The following is a 10401-nucleotide window of genomic DNA, read 5'->3' as shown; positions in this document are numbered from 1 at the left end:
GATAGAGTGAGAACCCAAGTGCAGGATTTTATGAACAAACAGGCGAATCAGCACAGGACAGCAAACACAAGGGCATTAAATAGGGGAACAAATCAAGAGGGGAGCAGGTGACAAGAGTTAAACAATAATGGGATGATTAACAGGGAAACGAGGGGGCGGAGTCAGGAGACGAGACATACAAGCACAAACAACCTGGGCCTGCCATGATCCTGCCTCAAGACTGGAATAATACAATGGCAAGAGGGCAGAATCATGAAAGAACCCCCCTCTCCCCATAAGGAGCGACTCCCAGACGCTCCTCAGGGGAAACACTAAAGACGGGACATGACAGACTGCATACATGAAAGAATCCAATGAAACATGACAAATAACAGCAATGGCAAACAATGAAGAATTACAAAAGGGTTGGGGTGACACAATAAAAACAATAAACAAGGGAGGGGGAACTGAGTTTATAGGAGGAGGTCCAGGTAGGGTAGGATTGGGTGGGCAAAAAGTCTTCGGACCAGGGGAATCAGATGAGGGCTGAGGATGAGGAGTACAGGCAAGTTTAGTGTGGGTCTTGGAAATAGGTCTGGGAGGAGACACATGAGGAACAGTTCCAGGGTGGACAAGCGGCAGAGATGACAGGGGGAGCTGCATCCGGCAGCAAAGGCAAGACAGGGGGCGCTGCACCCGGCAACAAAGGCAAGACAGGGGACACTGCATCCGGCAGCAAAGGAAAGACAGGGGGCGCTGCATCCGGCAGCGGAGGCAAGACAGGGGGCGCTGCATCCGGCAGCGGAGGCAAGACAGGGGGCGCTGCAGCAGGCTGTGACGCCACCGCCAGGATGCGACCCTCGGGTATAGGAGGAAGCTAGGACCCTCACGGTTCATCAGATATTCTACCATGTCGGGGAAGTCCAGGGGTCGAAGCATCCTCTCTTCAGAGGGTTGTAGAGGCTCGTTGAGGCAGCTGTTAAAGATGACCTTTAACTCAGAGCCGTTGAAGCCAGAGCTGTTTGCTGCCCTCAGGAACCTCATGGCAAAGTCCTTGACATTGTCCTCCTTCTGCCAAAGGCCAAACAACACATGAGCCTGGCGGGCTCGTAGGGAAGACAAGTTCATCCTACCTGCTGGGTTCTCAAAGGGCTGATTCGTTCTGTCAGGAATCTCCAGGTACGAGATAGAGTGAGAACCCAAGTACAGGATTTGATGAACAAACAGGCTTTATTATAACAAGGACACAAAACAAAGACCCACGAGGGGGTAAAACAGAGCAAAGACTAACCCCGGATTTCCACCGACTGTGGAGCGGCTGCAGATCAGCTCCGCTGCGTTACGGCTCCGCACTCTGCCGTCCGCCAATACCCACCAGTTCCGTTTTTGTTGCAGAGCGGCTGCATGTTAAAGTGACAAGGACCCATGAGGTCTCGCAAATTCACGTGATGATCGCGCGATACCTAGTTCTGTCTCTGCCCATTATGCCGTTGAATTATGACGTTTTTACAAACCAGCCCAGATCACAACACGAGATCTCGCGTAGACAGAGCAGTACATCAAATCCATCCAAAATTCAAAAAATAAGAAGGCTGATAAAACATTTATTTATGCTCTATCTTTAATGTATTTATTTGAAACTCCCCCTGGCTCTGTTCATGTCTATTATTTGTTGTTTCTGTATTAATGACTTTATTTGTGTGTGTTTGTAATGTTTGTATTGCAAATATTTAATAAAAAAACACGAGTTCTCGGGTATTCAGGTATGATCACGCGATAAAGTCATGGCTCCACCCTGCGGAGCTGTCCAGCATCCATCAAAAATAGAAGCTCTGCGTATTTATGCCGGAGGGCTGCGGATGGCCGGAGCTGTGACGGATTCGGAGCGCAGTCAGTGGAAATACACACATTGACTTGAATGTAAACCGATTGACTCCGCCTCCGTTCCGCAGTCGGTGGAAATCCGGGGTAAGACAGATAATAACTTGACTAACACTAAACTAAGACAGATACTGGACTAAGACTACAAAAACAATAAACTTGAACAATACACTGACAACTAACTAGACTTACAGATAAACAGGCAATCACAGAACAGGCACAAAGTCACTATGAAGTTTACGTACACGGTATACAAATGTCACAAGGTGTCACATAGAAGTTACAAAACGAATCAGCACAGGACAGCAAACACAAGGGCATTAAATAGGGGAACAAATCAAGAGGGGAACAGGTGACAAGAGTTAAACAATAATGGGATGATTAACAGGGAAACGAGGGGGCGGAGTCAGGAGACGAGACATACAAGCACAAACAACCTGGGCCTGCCATGATCCTGCCTCAAGACTGGAATAATACAATGACAAGAGGGCAGAATCATGACATATGCAGCTCATTATACAAGTCTTTTGTTTCCTCAGCTGTCAATCAATCCTTCTAGCATATGGCCACTCTAAACAAAAAGTGTCTTACAATTTCTAAATCAATATATTGTTTTATGTGAATGAGTTTGCAGAATGATTTTCACATCATTTTAAAGAAAAATGAAATTGCAATGAAATTGCGCGAATGATATTTGCATACCAGTCTCCGCCCACACTTACGCGTATAAAAGGAGACGAGATGTGTCCATTAATTCGCTCTTGTTCTTCGGAGCTCGCTGTTGTGATTTTTTATAAATACAAAAAAGTTTACTGTTGGCATGATGGCGAAGTAGAGGATTCGTCCCCTGGCCGCTTCAGCAGATTGTCAGAGCATAATCTAAAAGAGCAATTTCCGCACAGATTGAACTTCCTTTTAAGGACGTTTTTTTATTTCTGTGCTTCTTGGAGTGGAAGATTTAGCTATAGCTATCGCGAAAACGCTGCGGTGCTTAAGGCGGAGGTGGCCGCCCTTATATTAAATTCAATTCAATTTTATTTATATAGCGCTTTTCACAATTGTTAATTGTTTCGAAGCAGCTTTACATGAATAGATGTAGGGGAAAACAAAGAATAATCTATAGATGATATAAGAAGAAGAATACAGCGGCTAAGATAAACTGTACAAGAGAGTGTAGTAATAATGTAATGTATATAGTAAAGTGCTAAGTTAGGCCAATGTTGGCTGACTCTCCTGGAGATAAGAAAAACCCCTAGAAGAAAAACCCTGTGGGAAAGAGACAAAAACCCTTGAGAGAGATTAATATTTATTGTTGGCTGACTCTCCTGGCAACATGATCTCACAAAGTTCCGTGGGATAGTCACGGAATTTTGTGCTCATTTTTCCGTGGCATTCTCACGGATCTCCGCATTTTTCCGTGGCCCTGCTACGGACTTTCTTTTTCCGTGGCATTCTCACGGATTGGTTACTCAACTGCTTTTTCCTATTTTCAAACCATTTTCGCTTCGGTTTAGGTTTAGATTTGGTGTTTGCATTAGTATGTCACTTTAACTATTGGTTTATATAATTTTTTCTGATTTATTCTTTTATATTTTCTAAACTTTAAACAATTGTCGCCTGGCGTTGGGGTTAGAGTTGGGTTTGGGTAGGGATGTCATTTCATGTAAATCTAACCCTAAACCGAAGCGAAAATGGTAAGAAAATAGGACAAAACAGTTGAGTAACCAATCCGTGAGAATGCCACGGAAAAGTCACCCTAGACAGTCCGTAGCAGGGCCACGGAAAAATGCGGAGATCCGTGAGAATGCCACGGAAAAATGAGCACAAAATTCCGTGACTATGCCACGGAAATTCGTGAGATCAGGTTGCTCCTGGAGATAAAAAACCCCTAGAAGAAAAACCCTGTGGTCGTTGGTCGCGTATTGGCTGGGCATCACGTTGAAGGACAGCCAGTAGATCAGTGGTGTGATGACCTTCACAGCAGCAAGAACTGGGTCTGTTTGTCTCATTGTCCTCGGGGTCGAGGATGAGACAGGGAGAGAAAATCAGAATCCTATTAGCTTAAGGGCCGTTCGCATGTAATGCAAGTGTCATACAGTATTGTGGTTTAAAATCTGACAGGCTACCTATTGCGGCATAAGTATATAACCCAGATGAGTTATGTGAATGCTTTGTTCTGGACAAACTACCTATTGTGGGATAAGTACATTTACTTGACATTTTATGTGAATGCTTTGTTAAAGACGAATGTCTTAAGCTTAGACTTAAAGGGGGGGTTTTCCGGACAGGGATTAAGACTAGTCCTAGACTAAAATAAATGTAAGAGCTGTCCAAACTGAAAACAACCTGCACTGACATATCTTAAAATACATCAGTCCCCTTTGTTTTGCTTGAAAATGCACACAAGTAATGTTTTAGTAAGGCATGTTTGTTAAAACTAGTTATATTTCCTAATTAAACTAAGGCCTAGTCATGGCTTAAGCTAATCCCTGTCCGGGAAACCACCCCATAGTGATCGTCTGTGTCTTATTCTTGAACATTCACTTCTGGCCTAATATGCTATAGAGCCCGTCCCCTCAGCCCAAATGTCTTCAGGGTTTTACAGACCCTATTTCATAGTGCCAAAGAAGGTTGGGGTCCCATCTTGGATGTGCGTGTGCTGAACAGATATATTAATCGCATGCCATTCCAGATGCTAACACAGAGATGCATCCTGGCGGAGGTTCAGCACCAGGATTGGTTCATAGCGATCGACCTGAAGGATGCGTACTTTCATGTCTCTATTCTTCCTTGACACAGACCGTTTCTTCAGTTTGCTTTCAAGGGGAGGACATATCAGTACAGGGTCCTCCCATTCGGTCTGTCCCTTTCCCCCTGTGTCTTTACCAAGGTCGTGGATGGGGCCCTAGCGCCTCTCAGGCAGCAGGGGCTTCGCATCCTGAACTATCTCGACGACCGGCTGATTCTAGCTCACTCGCGGGAATTGGTTTGCACTCAGAGGGACCTCGTGTACAACATCTAGACTGTCTGGGTCTTCGGGTCAACTGGAAAAAGAGCAAGCTCTACCCTGTGCAGAGCATCTCTTTTCTCGGTTTCAGGTTGGACTCGGTGCCTATGATAGCGTGTTTCACCGACAAACGCGCTTAGTCAATGTTGACGTGTCTGAAATCTGTCAGATGCAGCACAGTGGTCCCACTTAAAGGGATAGTTCACCCAAAATTGAAAATTCTGTCGTCATTTACTCCCTCTCATGTTGTTACAAGTCTGTATAAATTTCTTTGTTCTGATGAACACAAAGGAAGATATTTTGAGAAATGTTTGTAACCAAACCAGCCGTGGACCCTATTCACTTCCATAGTAAGAAAAAAGAATACTATGGAAGTAAATGGGGTCCACAAACAGTTTGGATACAAACATTTCTCAAAATATCTTCTTTTGTGTTCATCAGAACAAAGAAATTTATACAGGATTGTAACAACATAAGGGTGAGAAAATGATAAAGGAATTTTCATTTTTGGGTGAACTATCCCTTTAAGTTCTTTCAGAGGCTCCTGGGGCACATGGCATCCTCGTCGGCGGTTATTCCCTCGGGTTGATGCACACTAGTGCACTTCAACATTGGCTGTACCCCCGAGTCCCCAGAGAGGCGTGGCACATTGGCACGCATCGTATCCTTCTGACACCACAGGGCCGATGCATTCTCAACCCCTGGAAAGACCTTTTGTTCCTCACAGCTGGAGCGCCTATGGGACGGGTTACAAGGTGTATGCTGGTTACAACCGATGCCTCGAAACTGGGTTGAGGTGCAGTGCACTGCACGTGCACTGCGCCTTTACCTGGATCACACACGGAACATAAGAACCAGCTCTTTGTCTGTTTTGGAGGACAGCAGAGGGGGAATGCTGTCTCCAAACAGAGGTTGGCGCACTGGATTGTGGATGCCATCACTTTGGCGTACTGCTCCCAGGAACTGCCTTGCCCATTTGGAGTGAGGGCCCACTCTTCTAGAGGTGTTGCCTCCTCTTGGGTGCTGGCGCAAAGTGCCACCCTAACAGACATATGCAGAGCTGTGGGTTGTATATACCCTTAAAAAATGGGTACCCTTATATATACCCATTCTATCAAATAGGTTGGTACCTTTCCATTATTGGTTTTCCCGAAATAGACTGAGTGGAGTGGTCTTTATTGGTTCAGTATTTTCTGAATTATGCCAGTACTGAGATTCATATCCAGTCATTTGTCTCCATTATTTCACATGGATAGTGTTCCCCAGTGGTATACCCTCTTCAAGTGTCTCCTCCACTTTGTGAGTCCCTGACAAATTTTTTGACATGTGATTCTCCCCAACAGGTGAGACCAGTGGTTAAATTGGCTTTTGTAGGGAGGGGGAGCCCTTATTTTTCGTAAATGGTCATAATTCAAAATCGCGCCGTAAAATTACTTAATGTATTTTACACCAAAGGGGCTCTTTTTCCAGTATTAATTTGTAAGGTATAGGTTGAGTAGTTATTCACACAAAGATAAATACTTTACAATTCACTTAAAGTTTGCTTTAAAGCTGTGCCAGAGGTTGACCCAAACTTTAAAACCTGAACTTTTAAGGGGTAGTTTCCCGGACAGGGATTAGCCTAAACCAGGACTAGGCCTTAGTGTAATTAGGAAATAAAACTAGCTTTAACAAACATTCCTTACTAAAAACATTACTTGTGTGCATCTTTAGGCACCGAGGTGGAGGCCGAGGTGTACTCTGATCCTTACTCTCCTTGTGATCCAGGTCTATTCCTGCCCCATGACCAAGCTTCACGTCTGCCCATTGATCCTGCTCCACGTCTGCCCCTTGATCCTGTTCCACGTCTGCCCCTTGATCCTGCTCCGCGTCTGCCCCTTGACCACTGCTCCACGTCTGCCCTTTGTTCTGTAATGTTTTGTTCTGTGTTTTCTTGTATTCTGTGTATTGTTGTTATTAGGACTTTTATTTTGATATCCTGCTCTGTTCTGACTTTTATTTTGATATTCATCATGCCATGTTTCACTTCCACTTCCTGTCTGTTGTGTATATATACCACTTCCTGTTCACCTGTTCTCTGCTGATTATTACATTCGTAAGCCCAGCCTGTTACCTGTTACCTGAATTCTGTTTTGATATCTGTTCCTGTTTCTGACCTGTGCCTGTATTTTGGATTTTGCCTATTTTGCTGCCTGCCCTGAAACATTTGCCTGTATTTGGATTACGATTGTGGACTTGCCCCTTGGATTTGTTTGCTGGCCCTTTTTGGGATTTTACACAATAAACCTTTTCGCACATGGATTCATCTCAACTTCGCTTTCTTTAAAGCAACCCCTTACACAGAGAAAAACACAGACATGGCCGATTTGGACGTGATTAAAAACACAGTGGACCTCTGAGAAGCATGACCCAAAATTACAAAGGTTTAAATGGCATCTTTATTTCAAACGACCCGACCGACCGCGACCCGAATGTCATTAAAAATATTTGGCCCCAGCCCGATTTAAACCTTGTTGCTGAAGGAGACGGAGCTGAGCACAGGGTGTGTTGTGGACCCGAGGAGGCGGAGCTGCACTCCAGTGAGCTCCGGCCCAATTTAACCACTGGGTGAGACCATGGTCTATTCCATACGGGCTCCCCCACTGGGTGAGGTATGGTCTCCGTAGTGCCCCTTTTTCTATACTGTTTTATTTTTTGGCACATTCCCAGTATACTTCAGTACCCTGCGGCCATAGTCGATGATATCTGGTTTTAAACGCCTCACTGGTGTTACCGGTGAGTGGTCTGTTCCTCCTTCTTGGATGAGGACCCCCTTGCACTTTACTGGAAGGTTTTGATGTCATTTAGCAACAGAATGGCACGTTGCACTTGCCTATGATTGCTTTTAGAGGTCAAGACATGAGACGGAGTTGTGGCGTTTCACATAGGGACCCCATACTGTCGTCATCCACACAACGTCGAGTGAACGACAGAACGGGAACGTCTCGGTTACGTATGTAAGCATGGTTCTCTAATGAAGGCAACAACATGTTGTGTCCTCTGTGCCACAACACTGCTCATTCCGCTGAGCCTCATCGAGCTCCTCAGACAAAAGCAAATGAATGGCATCTCATCTCCTTTTATACACGTATGTGTGGGCGGAGACTGGTATGCAAATAACATTCGCACAATTTCATTGCATACCAGATTAGCTCTCAAGAGCACACCCCATACTGTCATCATCAACACAACGTCTCTTTCTCTCCATCAGGGAACCGTGGTTACATACGTAACCGAGACGATTTTTGTGTTGGAAAACACAAAAGTTCAAACTTTTCTGTCCCAATGCGGTCTACCGGAAAGGATGCTAACCTGAAAATACATCCTTCCCTATTGTGTGTCCACCCACCTGTATGTTTTGTCTCATCCTCTTTAAAAAATTCTGTGTTTCAAATAAAGAAAAAAATATTTTCACATTAAGCCTATTAATTAATGCAACATTAATGTTAGGATTTATAGAGCACTGCATAAATTGTCATTACTCACAACGTGATTGGTCTGCCCCCAAAAAATAACATTCAACATGTTATTCATGATTCTAATTATGAACGTAGCACATAAACTATTTAAGACACCATCCCGAAACCACAATTTTAGGAAGTAAATGCACCATCTATTATAAACTATTTCCATCCTGAGTACAAAATGGTACAGACTGTGTAGGCGAAGCATTGTGTCACTAGTACTAACTTCATCTTGAAGTTTAAAAACTTTTTAGGTTCAATGTCTATATGCATATAATTGTAATACAATATGTAATTTAAACAAGGATAAGTACTTGTTGTTTCTTTGTGATTGGGACATGTTTAACATTTTGCTAACGCACTGTGACACAGCTGATCTACAGTACAGGCCTGCTTTAGAAGTTGTCAGACAAAACAGGAAGCATGAATCTCCAGTCATGGTGGAGAATGGGGGTGGAAATCAAAATACAGGAGACTGTATAACATCCGAACAGACACACAACCTGGGTTGAGACATGTGGGAAAAAACCAGGCTTCATAAAAGACATGCCCTGTCATGTATATATGACGAAAGCACACTTACTGTAAAAGGTTAGGTTTCAAAATGGATCTCAGTTAAAGTTATATTACAGAAAGCAATAAATAGCAGTTGTGGAAATACACTGATATATTTTATATTGTACTGAATTTATATAGCAAGAAAATAATGTATGTTATATTCTAATATAAATATTACATTTTAGATATGTAATGCATTTACATTTTTTTAATAAATAAACATACACAACCTTTGTCCACACTGCAATTACATTTAAAGTCAAATGACAGCTTTACTTTGCAAATGAAAAACAATTTTCAGAATCTAATAATTTGTTCTTCAAAGGCCTGCCCCAGTTTTGTCGTCAAACACAGCAAAATTGCTTTGTTGATGGAAAAGAGGTTTCATTGTTTTAAGAGTTTTCCACAAGATCAAGTTTATTATTGTGTTTTATGTTCAAGTTACATCCAAAAATACCCAAATAACATTACATAATTTACGGAACTAACTGAAAGAATCTATAAAAGTGCTGTATATTCACAAATCTCACATAATCCAATAATGAAATCAAGCTGTATATTTCCTTAGCATATGCTACATGACTATTCATACATGTTTATAAATCCTTAAAATTTAACCTACACTATACAATGGATTTAAACACTTGTTTGTGACATTCAACATATATTTCTGTTTCAGACATATTACCCTCATACTTGTGTTTATAATTTAAGTCAGCTGGCAGCTCCACAGTCTGCTATCCTCCAGTTCTATAAATATATGTCTGTATAACTTTCAGTTTTCACTTGTGTTTTCGCTTTACCTTCTAGGTCTGCAATAAAAATGTTTCTTCCCAAGAATTTCAAAAAAACATTCTATGCCTAATTAATCCAGACACCATTTTTACATGCATTTGACATGTTGGGTTAGGAAATTCCTACTTTAACCTACACACAGTGGTTAATATACAATGACAATGTTTTATAACTATTGCTTATGAAGATACAGTATATTCGACCTCATGACTTTGGGTTATGTACATGTAAAGGTCAGGTTTTCCCACATGAAAGCCATAACGCTTAGGTTACTCACGTAACCCCGGTTCCCTGAAATAACGGGAACGAAGCATTGCGTCAGTTAGCTGACGCTATGGGGGAAACTCCTGTTTACTCCGTGACTGAAGCCTATTGGTTAACGTCTGTACAAAGTACAGACCAATGACGTTTGAACCCGCGCGCGGGAGGAACGCGTCCCTATATAAGCGCGGTTCAATCGTCAGGAGCTCATATTATTCGACTGAAGCGCGCAGCCGAATAACACTCGCTGCGTAGACGTTTGTAGCACGGCAAGAGACGCAATGCTTCGTTCCCGTTATTTCAGGGAACCGGGGTTACGTGAGTAACCTAAGCGTTCCCTTTCAATACGGTTCACTTCGCATTGCGTCAGTTAGCTGACGCTATGGGGGAACGTAATCCCATCACGCCGTGCATACA

This window comes from Paramisgurnus dabryanus, chromosome 10, assembly GCF_030506205.2.
Source record: "Paramisgurnus dabryanus chromosome 10, PD_genome_1.1, whole genome shotgun sequence".
In the NCBI taxonomy this organism is placed as follows: Eukaryota; Metazoa; Chordata; class Actinopteri; order Cypriniformes; family Cobitidae; genus Paramisgurnus; species Paramisgurnus dabryanus.
Note: the sequence above shows the minus strand (reverse complement) of the source record.